The sequence below is a fragment of the Geotrypetes seraphini genome, chromosome 7 (genome assembly GCF_902459505.1).
Source record: "Geotrypetes seraphini chromosome 7, aGeoSer1.1, whole genome shotgun sequence".
Taxonomy (NCBI): Eukaryota; Metazoa; Chordata; class Amphibia; order Gymnophiona; family Dermophiidae; genus Geotrypetes; species Geotrypetes seraphini.
Genome location: NC_047090.1, coordinates 56324195 through 56340467, shown reverse-complemented (window position 1 = coordinate 56340467; position 16273 = coordinate 56324195). Strand labels below are relative to the sequence as shown.

The window sequence follows — 16273 nt, the reverse complement described above, 5'->3', positions numbered from 1 at the left end:
AAACAAAAATATACATATACACATAATCAAATATAAAATTGAAGACTTGCTATTGACAATGTTATAATGCCCCTGTATAGATAGCTCCATGGTGCGACCTCATATGGTATATTGCGTTCAATTCTGGCATCCTTATCTCAAGAAAGATATAGTGGCACTAGATAAGGTTCAAAGAAGAGCGACCAAGATGGTAAAGAGATGGAACTCCTCTTGTATGAGGAAAGACTAAAATGGTTAGGGCCCTTCAGCTTGGAAAAGAGACAGCTGAGGGGAGATATGATTGAAGTCTACAAAATCCTGAGTGGAGTAGAACGGTACAAGTGAATCCATTTTTCACTCAGTCAAAAATTACAAAGACTAGGGGACACTCAATAAAGTTACAGGGAAATACTTTTAAAACCAATAGGAGGAAATTTTTTTTTCTCTGGAACTCTGGAACGTGTTGCTAGAGGATGTGAGCGGATAGCATAGTTGGTTTTAAGAAGGGTTTGGACAAGTTCCTGGAGGAAAAGTCCATAGTCTGTTATTGAGAAAGACATGGGGGATGCCACTGTTTATCTTGTATCAGTAGCATGGAATGTTGCTACTCTTTGGATTTTGGCCAAGTACTAGTAACCTGGATTGGCCATGTGCTACTTGGCTTGATGGACCATTGGTCTGACCCAGTAAGGCTATTCTTATGTTCTTATAATATGGAATGTAATTTATTTCTAAGAACTTTATTTGCCTATATCAAAGTGGCTAATAATAAAATTTAACAAAATACATGGTGGCACATTTGTACTATAAATACAGACTAGAGGATAGAGAGGATATTTAAAAAGAACTCCATGGGTGATCCAGGAAATTACAGACCAGTTAGAACCAGATGCTGTGTCAACCAAAACAGTGGAAGTTATTAAACACAGAATTACTGGGCTTATGGACAGACAGTTTCATGGAAGAGATTCAAATGAATCTAGCAAAGGAAAAAGTCATTCCTTACTAATCTACTAGAATTATCCAAGAGTATAAATAAGCATGTGAATAAGAACAAGCTGAGTAATAGAGTGCATCTGGATTTTCAGAAAGCATCCGATTGAGTTCTTCATGAAAAACTCCAGAGGGCATTAAAAAAGGGGAGGTATATACTTGCTAGTGGTATTACTATGACAGGGACTGAGGAAGTACAAATGTGATTGAGTTGTAGTGATCATATGTATTGTTTAGATTTGGCTGTGTATGCCAAAATGTATTTTTTTTAAACCTGAACAATAGAATAGCCTGGGGTTCTGTACTAGGGTCACTATTGTTTAACATATTCATTAAAAATCTAGAATGAAAGATTAGGTTTCTTACCTCTGCTAATCTTCTTTCTTGTAAATCTCCTCTGGAGGGTAATGTAACTCCACTAGCTTTGAGCTGCAGGTAACTCCAAATCAAGTTCTAGTGGATATATCCTGCTACATACCCTGAAACTCCAGTCTGTAAACAAGCCAGGTAAACCTAATAAAACAGGAAACACAATAAATGAGAGAGGGAGAGGAGGCGTGGGGACTCCCCGCTACATATCAATTCTGCTCAAGAAAACAAATTCAAAACAAGAAATTTGAACAGTAACAAATTGAAAACAGCACAACTATTGCTAAAGGAGTCACAGCCTTAAGGTCAGAAGGGGCCACCACCCAGGGACCCCTCTAACCCCACAAACCGAATGTATAAGGAACAAGCACAGGATTCTCAGTGAGGCTGGTAAAAGACAGAAATCCATCTTACCAGTTACTGGTCAAGCGACCTGTGAATCGGACAGAAAAACAGGCGGGTTGTTCAGCCTCCAGAGGAGATTTACAAGAAAGTAGATTAGCAGAGGTAAGAAACCTAATCTTTCGTTCTTGTACAATTCCTCTGGAGGCTGAACGGTAGGGACGTATCAGAGCAGTCCCAAAACATCAGGGGGGGCCCAATGAGCCCGCCGCCAGGACTGAAGCCCCCAAAACTGCATCATGCTTAGCCAGCACATCAAGTTGGTAAAACTTGGTAAACATATGAAGAGAGGCCCAAGTGGCTACCCTACAATCTCTTCAGGCAAGATCGCAGTATATTCTGCTCACGAGGAAGCTATTCCTCCGGTAGAGGGTTCCTTCATCCCAGGGGGAGGCTTCTTCCCCGCCACCACATAAGCAGCAGAAATTGCAGTGTGGATCCATCTAAAGATAGCCTTAGAAGCAAGCCTATCCCGACGCGCAAGGCCTGCCAGGACAAACAGATGGTCCAAAAGATGGAAGTCATTCGTGGCTTCCAAGTATTTCAGAAGGAGATGCTACACATCCAGAGACCACAAAATACGGTCCTTGGACTTAGAGCCCCAACTGAACAAAGGCGGGCAGCCCAACTTCCCAATTAACAGAGAACATGGAAACCACTCTCGGAAGAAAAGAAGGAACTGTCCTCAAAAGGACACCAGTCTACTTGTTGTGGAGTAAAGACAGAGCTTGAAGCTCTGACATTCTGTGCAGAAGTGATCGCAAAGAGGAAAATGGTCTTAAAAGTAAGATCTTTCAGAGAGATACCATCCAGGGGCTCATAAGGTGGACGAGCCAGCGAGTGGAGAACCAAGTTCAAATCCTACATTGGACAAGGGAAACACAAGGAAGGCCTCAGTCTTCCTGCCCCCTGCAAGCAGACAACGTCCGGGTGAGACGCCAGGAAACCCCTGATAACATAGGGACCCAAGCACAAAAGTCTGAACACAGAAAGGAAATCGCAATACCCTTCCTGAGGCCAGCCTACAGGAAGTCCAGGATATGCGCCACTGAAGGGACCAAGGGATTCACTTGAACCCTCTCACCTCAAGACTGAAAGCCCCTCCAGGTAGATATCCTGCAAACAATGGGATGGTTGGATAGGCTGGAGTGAGCTTGGACGACAACTTCAGCATTTGGAACTTAGAACAATATCAGACTTTACAGTCTATGGCTCAGAAATATCAAAGAAGAGACAAGTTAATTTAATCATGTAATTTTTAATGGGTATAATAATAATAATAATTTTATTCTTATATACTGCCAAAGTCATAGTAGTTCGAGGTGGTTTATAATAAGAAGAGCTGGACAATCAGCAAGATAATTACAATGAAAGTCATCGAATACATGTAGGTAGGTTAAAGAGGTAATCAGAGAAAGGGAGGGAGAAAGTCAGAGTAATAGTCACAATGTAGGGACACTATTATAACTTATAGGCAGACTGGATGGACCGTTCAGATCTTTATCTGCTGTCATTTACTATGTCATTTACTATGAATAAGTTGAATCCTTACCCATGACACTAATAATGTCATAAAGAGCGGAACAGATATCATAATAATGTCACTATAAAGACACTAATAATGTCATAAAGAGGGAACAGGTGTCATCAGACCACTGGGTATAATCTACTCCAGATAAAAGGGTCTGAAGAACTGACTCATCTCCTTCATGGTCCTTAGTACGCAGCCTGGAAAGGCAGGCACGTGTTACAAAAGATGCCTCGGAGGTTGCTTTGATTCCCAAAGTCAACGCCTTGAAAAGTCTCTTGAGAACTACATTGACATGGTAGTCCGGCATGTCCTTGAGCACTACACAGCCCTCACTTGGAAGGGAGGTGCATTTGGTAACCTGTGCAACCAAAGAATCCACTTTTGGCTGCACATAAAGCTGCTGGCACTCCTGCACCATAGAATACAGCTGGGACATGGCTCTTGCTTCCTTGAGAGATCCCTGAGGTGAATCCCACTACTCCATGACTAAAACACTAATGTCCAGATGACAGGGAAACGCGACAGGACCCTCACTCTACTCATAAGGGAGGAGGAAGAAGAAGGACCTGGCTGGGAGTCTAAATATAGTTGATGCAAAGACCCAAAAATGAGATCTGGCAGAGCCATGGGTTTAAGAACAGGACCATGGGATCCTCCCCAGGATAAAATGCCATAACAGGATCCATATCGCCAGTCTGTGGAGCAGCCTTCCCTGATACAGGAGGAGCATCCGTGGACAATAACGGCACAGTGAGAGAGATCATCATCATCTGAATCCCCTGCAAAACAGGTCTCCCAAGGGCTTGGCAGTGCTAGATTGTGAAGCAGAAATCTCCAGAAGGACTGTGCCCCAACGTGCCGAGTCTGAAAAGCAGGTGGTCTGCTCTTTGGGACAACAGCTCTTCTGAAAGGTTTTCCACATTAAATTTATGAACTCTGCAAAAAAATCCAAACCAAGGAGCGAAGAGCCCTCGTCCTATTGTTTTTTTTACCATATATGTCTCTCCTCTGAACTTTAAAAACACTAAATTATAGTTCTGTTCCCTCTCACCTTTTGTATTAGTTGGTCTGTATGTCCAATTGTCTACCCCAATATTTTAAATTTGAAAGTGCGTAAATATTTGTTTATATTTTTATCAATTTTTGTATCTCGTTTAGTAAATTTAAATAAGCGATTTATCAGTCAAATAAAACTTGAAACTTGTGATGACACCAATTTGCGTTTCTTAGACTCTGCAGCTTCTGTGCATTTCCAAGACCTGAAAAGAGAAAAGCCTGCCCCAGTAGGCTAGCCACCCTTTCCTTGAGCCAAGAAAACAAAGGAGAGGCTAAGCCTGAAGCTCCCGCCTCTCCTTCCTGTATAGCATGGCATGAGGTACACTGGCGCTCCTGAGGTGCAGAATTTGAACAAACCTGACATGTATTAGTGGTAGGAAAGCCCAAGGACTCCATTCCAACAAGATATGAGGCAAAAAAGAATCAATTTGAAGCTTTAGGGAACTTATGAAAAAAAGATTGCTAAAAATCCAAGATGGCTGCCATCAGATTTTAGAGCCAAAAATCGCAAAAAAAATAGAAACATGATGGCAGATAAAGGCCAAATGGCCCATCTAGTCTGCTCTAGTAAAGCAAAGTTATCCCCCCCCCGAAAATTTAGGATATTTTAGGAGGGGGAATATGAAGAAACCACCCAAAACTGAAATTTCAGACACTCCCCCCCCTCATAGGCTGTAACAGCCTTACTCACTGTGACCTGTGCTGCAGCCTGCCTCAGATCTTTACAGTAGCTGGAAGAGGAGAAGAAATCACTACCTCAAGCCGAAAATTCACGATGATCTTTGGGCTGCCAGTCAGACCCGATATCTGACTGAACTCCCCACCCCCGCGGATCGGTGGATGGCACTAAAAGAAGGGGGGGAAGGCAAAAACACTGTCAGCAACCTGCAAGACACTACTGAGCCTCCTATAGATGTCTAACATCCTGTGCTCAAACCCATGCTAAGCAGTAGGTGAGGACAGAAAGCGGGGACGTCCCTGAGCTCCAAAAATACTTTCCTTTCATGTGTAGAGAGCTGACCTCAAGATGAGAAAGCTTCAAGCACTGAAACCATTGAAAATTCACTGAAAATCACCAAGTAAAATAAAGAAAATGGGAGAGCAGAACAGAAACACTCCTTCAGATTTGACTGCAGAAGGAAAAAAAACCTGTAGGTGGCAGTAGAGCTCTCAGTGAAGTAAGAGGTTACAGAAAAAATCCAGAGTGGATTCCTTCTGCAGAGTTCATGGAAATGGGGAAATTACCCTCTTGTCCAGAATGACAAACCACACCTATTGCACTGGAAAAAGTGAATTTTTACAGCCTTCCTGAAGGTCAGTTGTCCTAGAGAATAGATTAGCCACAATTTAGGCTAAAAAGTATAAGGCGTACAGCAAGTGTTTAATGGTGAATAGCTGAGAGAGGATATTTTTGACAGCCTTTTTTGTGCGGCTTCTTGAGGCCTGACCTGCAAAGCACGTGGCAAATCTAGACTGTGTTCCTGTTTCTAACAGAGATAAACATTTACACTCTTATTCAGCTCAAACAGGAAGAGGTAACACTAGGACGTGACCTTTAATTTCACCGAGACTATGAAAGAGTTGCCTCCACTGCAATGCAGTTAAACATCCATGAAAGAGGTCTATGCACACTGTTCCCCTTCTTTGTTATTACAGGTGTACTCCATTCTATATTCTATGATGAAGAAATTATTTGTTCAAGGACACAGACTTCAGGCAGCTTGTGAATAGATATCTAATGATAACAGATTGCTATTAGAAACACGTAAAGAGAAAGATAATATAATAAACAGATTATTGATGGGCTTGCGAAAAAGAAGTTAGGTAAATAGAAATGAACTATACTTAATACATATTGCAATTCTATAAACTGGTACCAGTTTAGTTTTCAAATCAGGAAAAACACTTTAAACTACCACCAAAAGCTTTGTATTCATAGCAATGAAGTGAGGATTTAAAAACCCTAGGACCTTAAATTTATATTTTCATATTTTTCCAGAAAAAGATACCGTATTACTTCTGTTTTTCCTAATTGCTCTGATGATTGTTACTTGGATAGCCATTTTCTATACAAGATTCTATTTTCTGATGCCTCTGCGCACAAACACAAAATGGCTGCTGCTAGAGGCAGAGAGAATCAAGACAGATAACTAAGGGCTCCTTTTACTAAATGGCAGTAGAGGTTTCTACTGCAGGCCAGCAAGGTTAATACTTTGATGCTTATAGGAATTCTTTGAGCATCAGCAATTACCTCGCTGACCCACTGTAGAAACCTCTACCACTGTTTAGTAAAACCCAGCGTAAATGATAAATGACAAAGTACTACAAATACTTGCTCTGGAATTTTTATGTTGGTAAAAACAGCAGTACAGAAATCTAAAACTAAAAAAAATGCCTTCCCTGCAGAGATATAATTAAACAGTAAATACTCTTGCCGGGCTTCGATTACCAACTTTCAGAACTCTTTGTGCTGAAGAAGATAGCATTTACCTGCCACGACCACACTACACCTATGCTTGGCCTACTACAAAAGTCCGAGATCAAAATTCTTGTCTCAGCATTGTCCGAGTACTTGAAGATTTCATCAAAAAGAAATCTAGTTAAGAATAAGTTAGCTTTTTTGGCAATAAATAAATGTAATTTCAGCAGGAGGAGCTACAACAGGACTACACTAACTGAACAGTTCAGGATCCTGGGGAGGAAACTGAAGCTGAGGACAAGGAGGATAGCCTTCTCAGAGATCCTGCCAGTACCAAGGGCAGATGCTAAGAGACAGACCGAGCTGCAAGCAGTAAACGGTTGGCTGAGGAGATGGTGCGAAGAGGAGGGTTTCCACTTTGTACGGAACTGGACAACTTTTTGGGGGAAGAACAAGCTCTACAGGAGGGACGGACTGCACCTGAGCACAGCTGGGACGAGATTGCTGGCACGCAACGTCCAGAGCAGCATAGACTTGACTTTAAACTGAGGAGAAGGGGAAAGCCGACAGTCGACCTGACCTCGACACATCGGACCAAAGTATCGAACAAGGATACTGAACCAGAAATTTGCAAAAGAGGGCTCGGGACTGAGAGGGAACTTTTGGGAAAAGGACACAAGGACGCAATGCAGGAAGCCAATGCACAAACGAACCTAGCAAACAGGATTAAGAGAGAACAGGAGCCAGAGGGTCATCCAAACATGGGGAAGCAGGCTGAGGACAACACAGACACACCGCAGGATGGGGATGAACACAACAGCTCGGGGGCTGGCAACCCATGAGGAGGTTGGCGGGGGCGCCAAACCACGAGGAGAACCAGCGGAAAAGGCAAACAACCAGGACTTAAATTGCCTATACACTAATGCTAGGAGCCTAAGAGCCAAAATGGGAGAACTAGAAGTCATAGCCAGTACAAAGGACCTGGACATAATAGGAGTCACAGAAACGTGGTGGACTGACGACAACAAATGGGATGTAGCCATACCAGGGTACAAACTCTACAGGAGGGACAGGACACACAAGAAGGATGGAGGAATAGCGCTTTATATAAAGGACTCAATACCTTCAACCAGGATGGAAACAACAGTAAGGGCAGATGACTTGGAATTACTATGGATTAAGCTACCTGGAGGAACTGGAGCAGACATAAAATTGGGCCTGTACTATCGCCCACCTGGACAACCGGAGGCACTCGACCAGGACCTGGAGGCTGAGCTGAGGCAGATATGCAAAAGCGGAAGCGTGATGGTGATGGTGATGGGAGACTTCAACTACCCTGGGATAGACTGGAGTATTGGACACTCAAACTGCATAAGGGAGACCAAATTCCTGGAAACCACGAGGGACTGTTTCATGGAGCAGCTGGTCACGGAACCAACACGGGGGGATGCCACTCTCGACCTAATCCTCAACGGGCTAGGGGGACCTGCAAAGGAGGTGGGGGTGCTAGAACCCCTAGGAAACAGCGATCACAACATGATCCAGTGCAAGCTGGAAATTGGATCATCAAAGGTGAAAAGAACCACAGCAACAGCACTCAACTTCAAAAAAGGGAATTATGATGGCATGAGGAAAATGGTGGGGAAGAAACTCAACGGTAGCGCAAGGAAGATGGAGTCTGTAGAAAAAGCCTGGTCCCTACTCAAGGGCACGGTGCAAGAGGCACAGAACCTGTACATCCCCAGATTCAGGAAGGGGTGCAAAAAAAACCGAACAAAAAACCCAGCGTGGATAACAACTGCAGTGAAAAAGGCGATAAGTGACAAGAAAGCATCGTTCAAAAAATGGAAAAAGGACCAAACAAAGGACAACCAAAAGGAGCACAAAGAACACCAAAGGGAGTGTCACCGTGTGGTTAGGAAAGCTAAAAGAGAATATGAGGAGAGACTAGCAGGGGAAGCAACAAACTTCAAATCGTTCTTCAGATATGTGAAGGGGAAGCAACCGGCAAAGGAAGAAGTGGGGCCATTGGATGATGGAGACAAAAAAGGAGTGGTAAAAGAGGAAAAAGAGATAGCAGACAGGTTAAATAAGTTCTTCACGTCAGTCTTCATGAGGGAGGACACATCCAATATTCCGGAACCGGAGGACATCTTAAATGGGGATCGGGATGAAAAGCTGGTCCAACTAGAGGTAAAATTCAAGTGAAAAAATAGAGAACTAGATTAACCAAAACTAAACAGATCCACAAAAAGGTTAATCAAAAAAGCCAAAAGGCTACAAGGTCATATTATTATTTGACCAATATGTTTTAGTCTACATGAAGGAAAATGATCTCAGATATGCCACTCCTGCGGATTATATTGTTATAGCCCACATATGGATTAGTGGCGTGGTTTTCTTTCATTGATCTATAAAACCTTCATGATAGACATATAACTAATTGTATCTAGATTGTTAGTTTTTAACCATTACTCTTGTTATGTGAATGTCTATCTTATACAATGATTTTATATTAATAAATAATATTTTTTTATAAAATTTTTCTTTTTCTTTGTGCAAATTTTTGCAAAAAATATTTAGGAAATGCAGCAAGCATAAATCTATTTGTGCAAATAAGCAATTTTCAAAACTGTGCAAACTTGCAAGAACAATAATGAGAAAACAGCTGATTTATAATCGCTGGAAAAAGTAAACCAGCGAAATACACTCTCGTGTGGATGAACAACACCGAGATTATGCAGGTATAAATATAAAGCACAGAAAATAGCAGCAAAATAGTGCAAATATGCAATTTAAAGCAAAGACACCATTTGTGCAAATAAGCAATTTGTGCAAATATGCAATTCTTTTGTAACTGTGCAGTCTTGCAAAAAACAGCTGATTTATACACTGGAAATAAATAAATAAACCAGTAAGAAGATCTCTTGTGCAAATAAGCAACACTGAGAATGTGCAAGTATATCTAGCACAGAAAATCGCAGCAAATAGTGCAAACACGCAAAACTTATTGCAGAGACATATCAAAAATAATTGAATTTATCAAATGGCACTTATCTTGTCTAGTGGTGTTACAAGATAAGAAGCTTTAATTCCCGAAGCTAGTAACCAACGGGAGCCCGTTTCGCCGTGACATACGGCTTCATCAGGGTTTGTATCAATGTACGGGGTAGAATATTAGTCTCTCAGGTTCCTAAATATTTTTTGCAAAAATTTGCACAAAGAAAAAGAAAAATTTTATAAAAAAATATTATTTATTAATATAAAATCATTGTATAAGATAGACATTCACATAACAAGAGTAATGGTTAAAAACTAACAATCTAGATACAATTAGTTATATGTCTATCATGAAGGTTTTATAGATCAATGAAAGAAAACCACGCCACTAATCCATATGTGGGCTATAACAATATAATCCGCAGGAGTGGCATATCTGAGATCATTTTCCTTCATGTAGACTAAAACATATTGGTCAAATAATAATATGACCTTGTAGTCTTTTGGCTTTTTTTGATTAACCTTTTTGTGGATCTATCCAACTAGAGGTAAGCCAGGAGGATGTCCTCAGGCAGATAGACAGACTAAAGAGCGACAAATCGCCAGGTCCAGACGGCATTCACCCAAGGGTACTCAAGGAACTAAGGAACGAAATAGCAGAGCCACTTCGCCAAATATGTAACCTATCCTTAAAAACTGGAGAGATCCCGGAGGATTGGAAAATTGCAAATGCCACGCCCATCTTCAAGAAGGGTTCAAGGGGGGACCCGGGAAACTACAGGCCGGTTAGCTTGACCTCGGTCCCGGGAAAGATGATGGAAGCGCTGATTAAGGACAGTATCTGTGAACACAAAGAAAACAATGGACAGATAAAGTCGAGCCAGCATGGCTTCTGCAAGGGTAGGTCATGCCTCACAAACTTATTGTACTTCTTTGAGGGGGTAAACAGACAGGTGGATAAAGGGGAATCCATTGACATCATTTACCTTGACTTTCAAAAAGCCTTCGACAAGGTACCGCACGAGACTGCTTAAAAAGCTGTGGAAACACGGGGTGCAAGGGGAGGTCCACCGATGGATCAAAAACTGGCTGGCAGACAGGAAAAAGAGGGTTGGAGTAAAGGGCCATTACTCAGACTGGCATTGGGTCACGAGCGGAGTTCCGCAGGGGTCGGTGCTGGGACCGCTCCTGTTCAATATATTTATTAATGACCTGGAGGCGGGAACAAATTGCGAAGTTATTAAATTTGCGGATGACACCAAACTCTACCGCAGGGTTGAAAACATGGAAGACTGCGAAGATCTCCAAAGGGACCTAACGACGCTAGAAGAACGGGCCAAAAAATGGCAAATGAACTTTAACGTAGGGAAATGCAAGGTAAAAAGAAACCCGATGTTCAGCTACAAAATGGGAGGATCACTGCTAGGGGTAAGTAACCTTGAAAGAGACCTGGGAGTGATGGTAGACACATCTTTGAAGGTGTCGGCACAGTGCGCCACAGCCTCAAGAAAAGCTAACAAAATGTTGGGTATCATTAAGAAGGGTATCACGACCAGGACGAAGGAGGTCATCCTGCCACTGTATCGTGCAATGGTGCAACCGCATCTGGAGTACTGTGTCCAGTACTGGTCGCCGTACCTCAAGAAGGACATGGCGGTACTTGAGGGAGTCCAGAGAAGAGCAACTAAACTGATAAGGGGTATGGAAAACCTCTCATATACTGACAGACTGAAAAATCTGGGGCTGTTCTCCCTGGAAAAGCGGAGACTTAGAGGAGACATGATAGAAACCTTCAAGATCCTGAAGGGTATAGAAAATGTAGACAGGGACAGATTTTTCAGATTATGGGGAACTACAAGTACAAGAGGGCACTCGGAGAAATTAAAAGGGGACAGGTTTAAAACAAATGCCAGAAAGTTCTTTTTCACCCAGAGGATGGTGGATACATGGAACGCGCTTCCGGAGGCTGTGATAGGCCGGAGCACGTTACAAGGCTTCAAAGAAGGTTTGGATAGGTTCCTAGAGGATAAAGGAATTGAAGGGTACAGATAGGAGTAGCGGTAGGTTATAGGGATAGTCTGGGACCATTGCTCAGGCAATGGGCCTGATGGGCTGCCGCGGGAGCGGACCGCTGGGCGAGATGGACCTCTGGTCTGCCTCAGCGGAGGCAACTTCTTATGTTCTTATGTGGATGAACTCATTCATTCTTCACAGATCTCATATACTCATCTGAGGGCTCTTCCCTCCTATTTATATTTTCTCTTGAACCAAATTGATCCAATCCTGAAACTACAATTCATATCTCCCCTCAACCCTGAAAAGTCCCCCAATCTTTTCCTCAACACTAGAAGATTTTAACCTTTAGAGCCATAAAGATTTAGCAATTCTAACCACACTTGATAAATTCTACCCAGATTGCCTTCCATAACCAATCTCTTTGAATCATAAAGAACAGAACCTTTTCTACCCAGATTGCCTTCCACAACCAATCTCTTAGAATCATAAAGAACAGAACCTTTTTGCTCATCAAAACAGCAATCTTTCATTGTTTAATTAAAAGAAGAATAAGCTATATTCTTGCACCACCTTCTGCAAAGCTTCTCATGCTCAATTAAAGTGAGTCACATTTCCTGCAGGAATACAAAATCCAGCTAAAGTTTATGCAGCCTGGATTGAAGCAGAACATTTGGGCATTTGGCACCACCATTCGGGCATCTATACACACTGGCACCAGCTTTGGCTCAAAACTCTGGACCTTCCTACTTCCTTTCAGAGGTGGAGTCTAAGCAGTGAGTAGAGCAGGAGCTCGATTGGCGATGGTGGGTGGCGACTGGGGATGGGGCCTGCAAGAGAAGGCAGAGCCCACCCTTGATCTGCACAGGCAAGAATGACCAGTGTCAAAAGCGGATATACAGTTAGGGCCTGCATGATTTTGAAACCCAGCCGTACAAGTCATCCCTCTCCCTCTGCAAGTGGCTTGAAGTCCAGTGTGGGCTAGAGTCTGGAAAAGCTAAACCCTCGCTGAAGGAGGGAGCTTCAGTCTGGCAGTGCTACAGGGTGTGGGAAGGGCAAAAGGCCATGAAACAGGACAGCATATAAGGCTACCATCTGGGAGTCCATAACTCGCAGATGCCCAAACAGCAGGGTCTAAAAATCACAGGTACTCAAACAGTCATGCCTAGAAGTCACACTCCCAACCTGGTTAGCACTCTTAAGCTAGATTGGGCAATTCAGACCCCTAACATTCCATGTAATGATCTTACCAGTCGACTATATGAAGTCATTACTTAACAAGAACTATCAAATTTTCATTGAATGTGATAGCATATACCAGTGTATCTCAAACTGTGTGTCGGGGCACACTAGTATGCCTCCTGAGATTCCAAGTGTGCCGTGGCACACTGAGGAGGCAGAGAGGCACCTGCCAGCTGACTTCCCTATGCGGTACAGTGCCAGTGCTGCCTGATTCGCCGAAGGCCTGAATGTTTCCCCCTTCTCTCTAGTGTCCTCTGGCTTCTCCCCTGGCCTCCCAGTCTCACCTTTAAAACTAATTACAGCAACCTGCAGAGGATCGTCGGTAGGTAAAATGATTTTATTTTCAATATAGTGATTGAAATGTGTCAGTTTTGAGAATTTATATCTGCTGTGTATATTGTGTGTATATGAAAAATGAATGGAAAAAAATTGCATTACAATTAGTAAAAGGGATGGGATCTAGGGCAGAGCTTGGGAGGGCCTAGGGAGGTCTATGGTTGGGGTACTCAGTTGATATTTGTTAGATTTAGGGGGTACTTAGCTTGAAATAGTTGAGAAACACTGCTGTAGGCAATCAGCTGACCCCAGAGCCTATCCTTCTCTCTGGCCCTCTTCCCTGCTGGTACCCCATACTGGTGTCTAACATAACAAAACACCAGATTTCTAGACCACAAAACCATTAGTTCAATCCGGTTTTAAAGTTTATAAAATTAATACAGTATCAATAATTAATTCAGGTACTTTGAAAAAAGGAAAGTTTTCAATTGTTTTCTGAACTGTTCATAAGAATAAGCTGTAAGTAGTAGATACCGAAAATCCGCGCTCTTCTGGGTGCCTCAATCCATGGTCACTACCTTTAGTGTGCCCCAGCTCGAGAAAGTCTGAGAGACACTGGCATATACCAACACTAACTACTCTGTAATTGTTCCTCTCCCTCCTCCTCTTACCTCTACAAGAGCTGTTCAACACATTGGATGGTCTGAAGGGTGGTCTTTAGGGGATTGAGGTAGGTGCTGTTCAGATGGATGGACAAATAAATTAAATTTTACAAATAAATTAAAATTAACAATGTATATGTGACTGAAAATTTCTTTATAAAATATAAGAGAATGTTCATCCATCTGAACAGCACCTACCTCAATCACCTTCAGACCATCCTTTCCACTCTAAGATCTCTACACCATTGGTAATCATATCTAATCTAATCTGGAATTTGTGAGTCGCACTATGTCTACAAAGGTTCAAGGTGATTTACAGTACAGTTTATGGAGAACAGTTTAGTACAATGCAAGGGTGCTATAGAGACCATGACCATATGACCATGTTACTCCCCTCCTCCGTAAAGCACATTTGTTACCCATCACTCACCGTCTCACCTATAAAATACTCCTCCTCACCTTCAAAACAAAAAACTCCAATCAACTAGCTTTCATTGACAAAACTTCTGATCCCATATTCATCCTCTAGGGCTCTCCAATCTAACAACCAAAACTTACTTTCCATTCCATTGACAAGAGAACTTTTCTATGACATCACTCGCAAATACACTTTCTATGGAATGCCCTTCCACTAGATCTTCGATTAGAGAACTCTCTTGAAAAATTTAAAGCTAAACTTGGAGAGGAGAGTCGGGAGGCGGCCGAACAGGAGCGGAGAGTCAGGAGAAGGAGAGCAGAAAGCCGGGAGCAGGAGCAGAGAGCGAGGCAGGCAGGAGACAGAGAGGCGAGAGATAGCTCCGCCCACCCCTCTGACATCACTAGCACTCGGAAGCCCAGCTCCACCTTAAAAGGGAAGGAGCCAACGGCGCACAGCCGTTCGGCACACGGCGAAGGCGAGCGGTAAAGGCGCTCGCCTTAGCGAGAGCGCCTTTGCGAAGGGCCTCAAGAAGGGCCAAGTCACCAAGGACACCAGGGCAGACCTGCAAGGTAAGGAAGCGGCAGGCACAGAAGGAGCACACACACACACAGGAAAGGTAAGGTAAAGCTAAGACAGCACACACAACCAAAAGGCAGCAAGGCAAGGAAGCGGCAGGCTCTAAAGGTAAGGGGGAGGCAGGCACAGAAGGAGCACACACACACAAGGAAGAAACAGGTACAGAAGAGAGCACACCCACACACGAGCAAAAGGCACCGGTACATTAATTAGAGAGTACTCCAAATACGCGGACAACAATGGAAGCAGAGGGAATCCAGAAGATGAGCTTCCCAGTGTACTGCACGGACTGCCACATGTACGATTATCTCCCCTCTGGGAGGCAGTCGTATGTATGCAGTCGATGTCAGGAACTGAGAAGCTTGAAGAAGGAGGTTAGTCGACTGAAGTACAGGATTCAAGAACTGGAGGGACTTTACATCACGGAAGACGCGTTCAGGAAAGAAGACCCGCTCAGGACAGCTGAAGACCCAGAGACAGAGAGGCACATCGAGGAACAAGTCAGGGAGCTCGAGGAGTTCATTGAAGAGGCCTACAGGAGGGTGGAAGAACAAGAACATCATAGGAAGGAATAGAGGACAAGAGAAATGTCCTTACTACAAATACCTTCCTTCAAAGACATCAAATACAAAAGCACCAGGGCAAGAATGTTATTGGTAATGGTCCCAACATGGCGGAATGCCCAACCAAAGGAATTAAAGCTAGAAAAGAACATCGGAAAATTCAAGAAAGGGATAAAGACTATTCTTTTCTCAAACTACTTCAACTGAAATTATGAAGTTTGACAGAAAGGAAACTAGAACTTTCAGGGATGCATATAAATAGATTATATTTAGTTGACATTGCCAACCTCCTTAAAAGGTGTGTAAAAAAATAGTGTATAGAGTATTTAGCTGCAATTGTAAAACTAGTATTATATGTGTATATACATAGGATGACTGATTTTGTATAAACATGTGTATATAAGTAGGATGATGGATTATGGCATAATCATGCTGGTATTAATAACTTTGTATTGTAACACCACCACAGAGCACCGTATATTTTCGTATAGAGCCCATGTATTTATAACACCCTACAGAAACTCTATGCAACTCTGTATGAAGCTCATGTAACACCTCAGAACTCCTTATGGCAACATCTCTACAGAAGCTCATGTATCATAACACTTTTACAGAAGCTCATGCATGGGGTGCTACCCAAATGTTCGGGGAATGTGAACAGTGCGCGCCAACTGGATATAGTATGCCCTTTCGCCACTATTAGTGTCTAGCACTATGCTTTGTGAATCAGTGTGCCAACAGGCGTGCAGCTGAGTGGTTGTGTTGTTTTGTTCA

At 42.8% G+C, this 16273-nt stretch overlaps 1 long non-coding RNA gene across 1 annotated transcript in view; it reads right to left on the bottom strand.

Moving 5' to 3' along the window:
* Positions 1–1472, bottom strand: part of LOC117363388 — a 39035-nt gene extending 37563 nt beyond the window's left edge. Inside the window, exon 1 of the long non-coding RNA XR_004540044.1 lies at positions 1339–1472. This is a non-coding gene — a long non-coding RNA (uncharacterized LOC117363388). The remainder of the gene's footprint in view (positions 1–1338) is intronic.
* Between the last annotated feature and the right edge of the window lie 14801 nt (positions 1473–16273).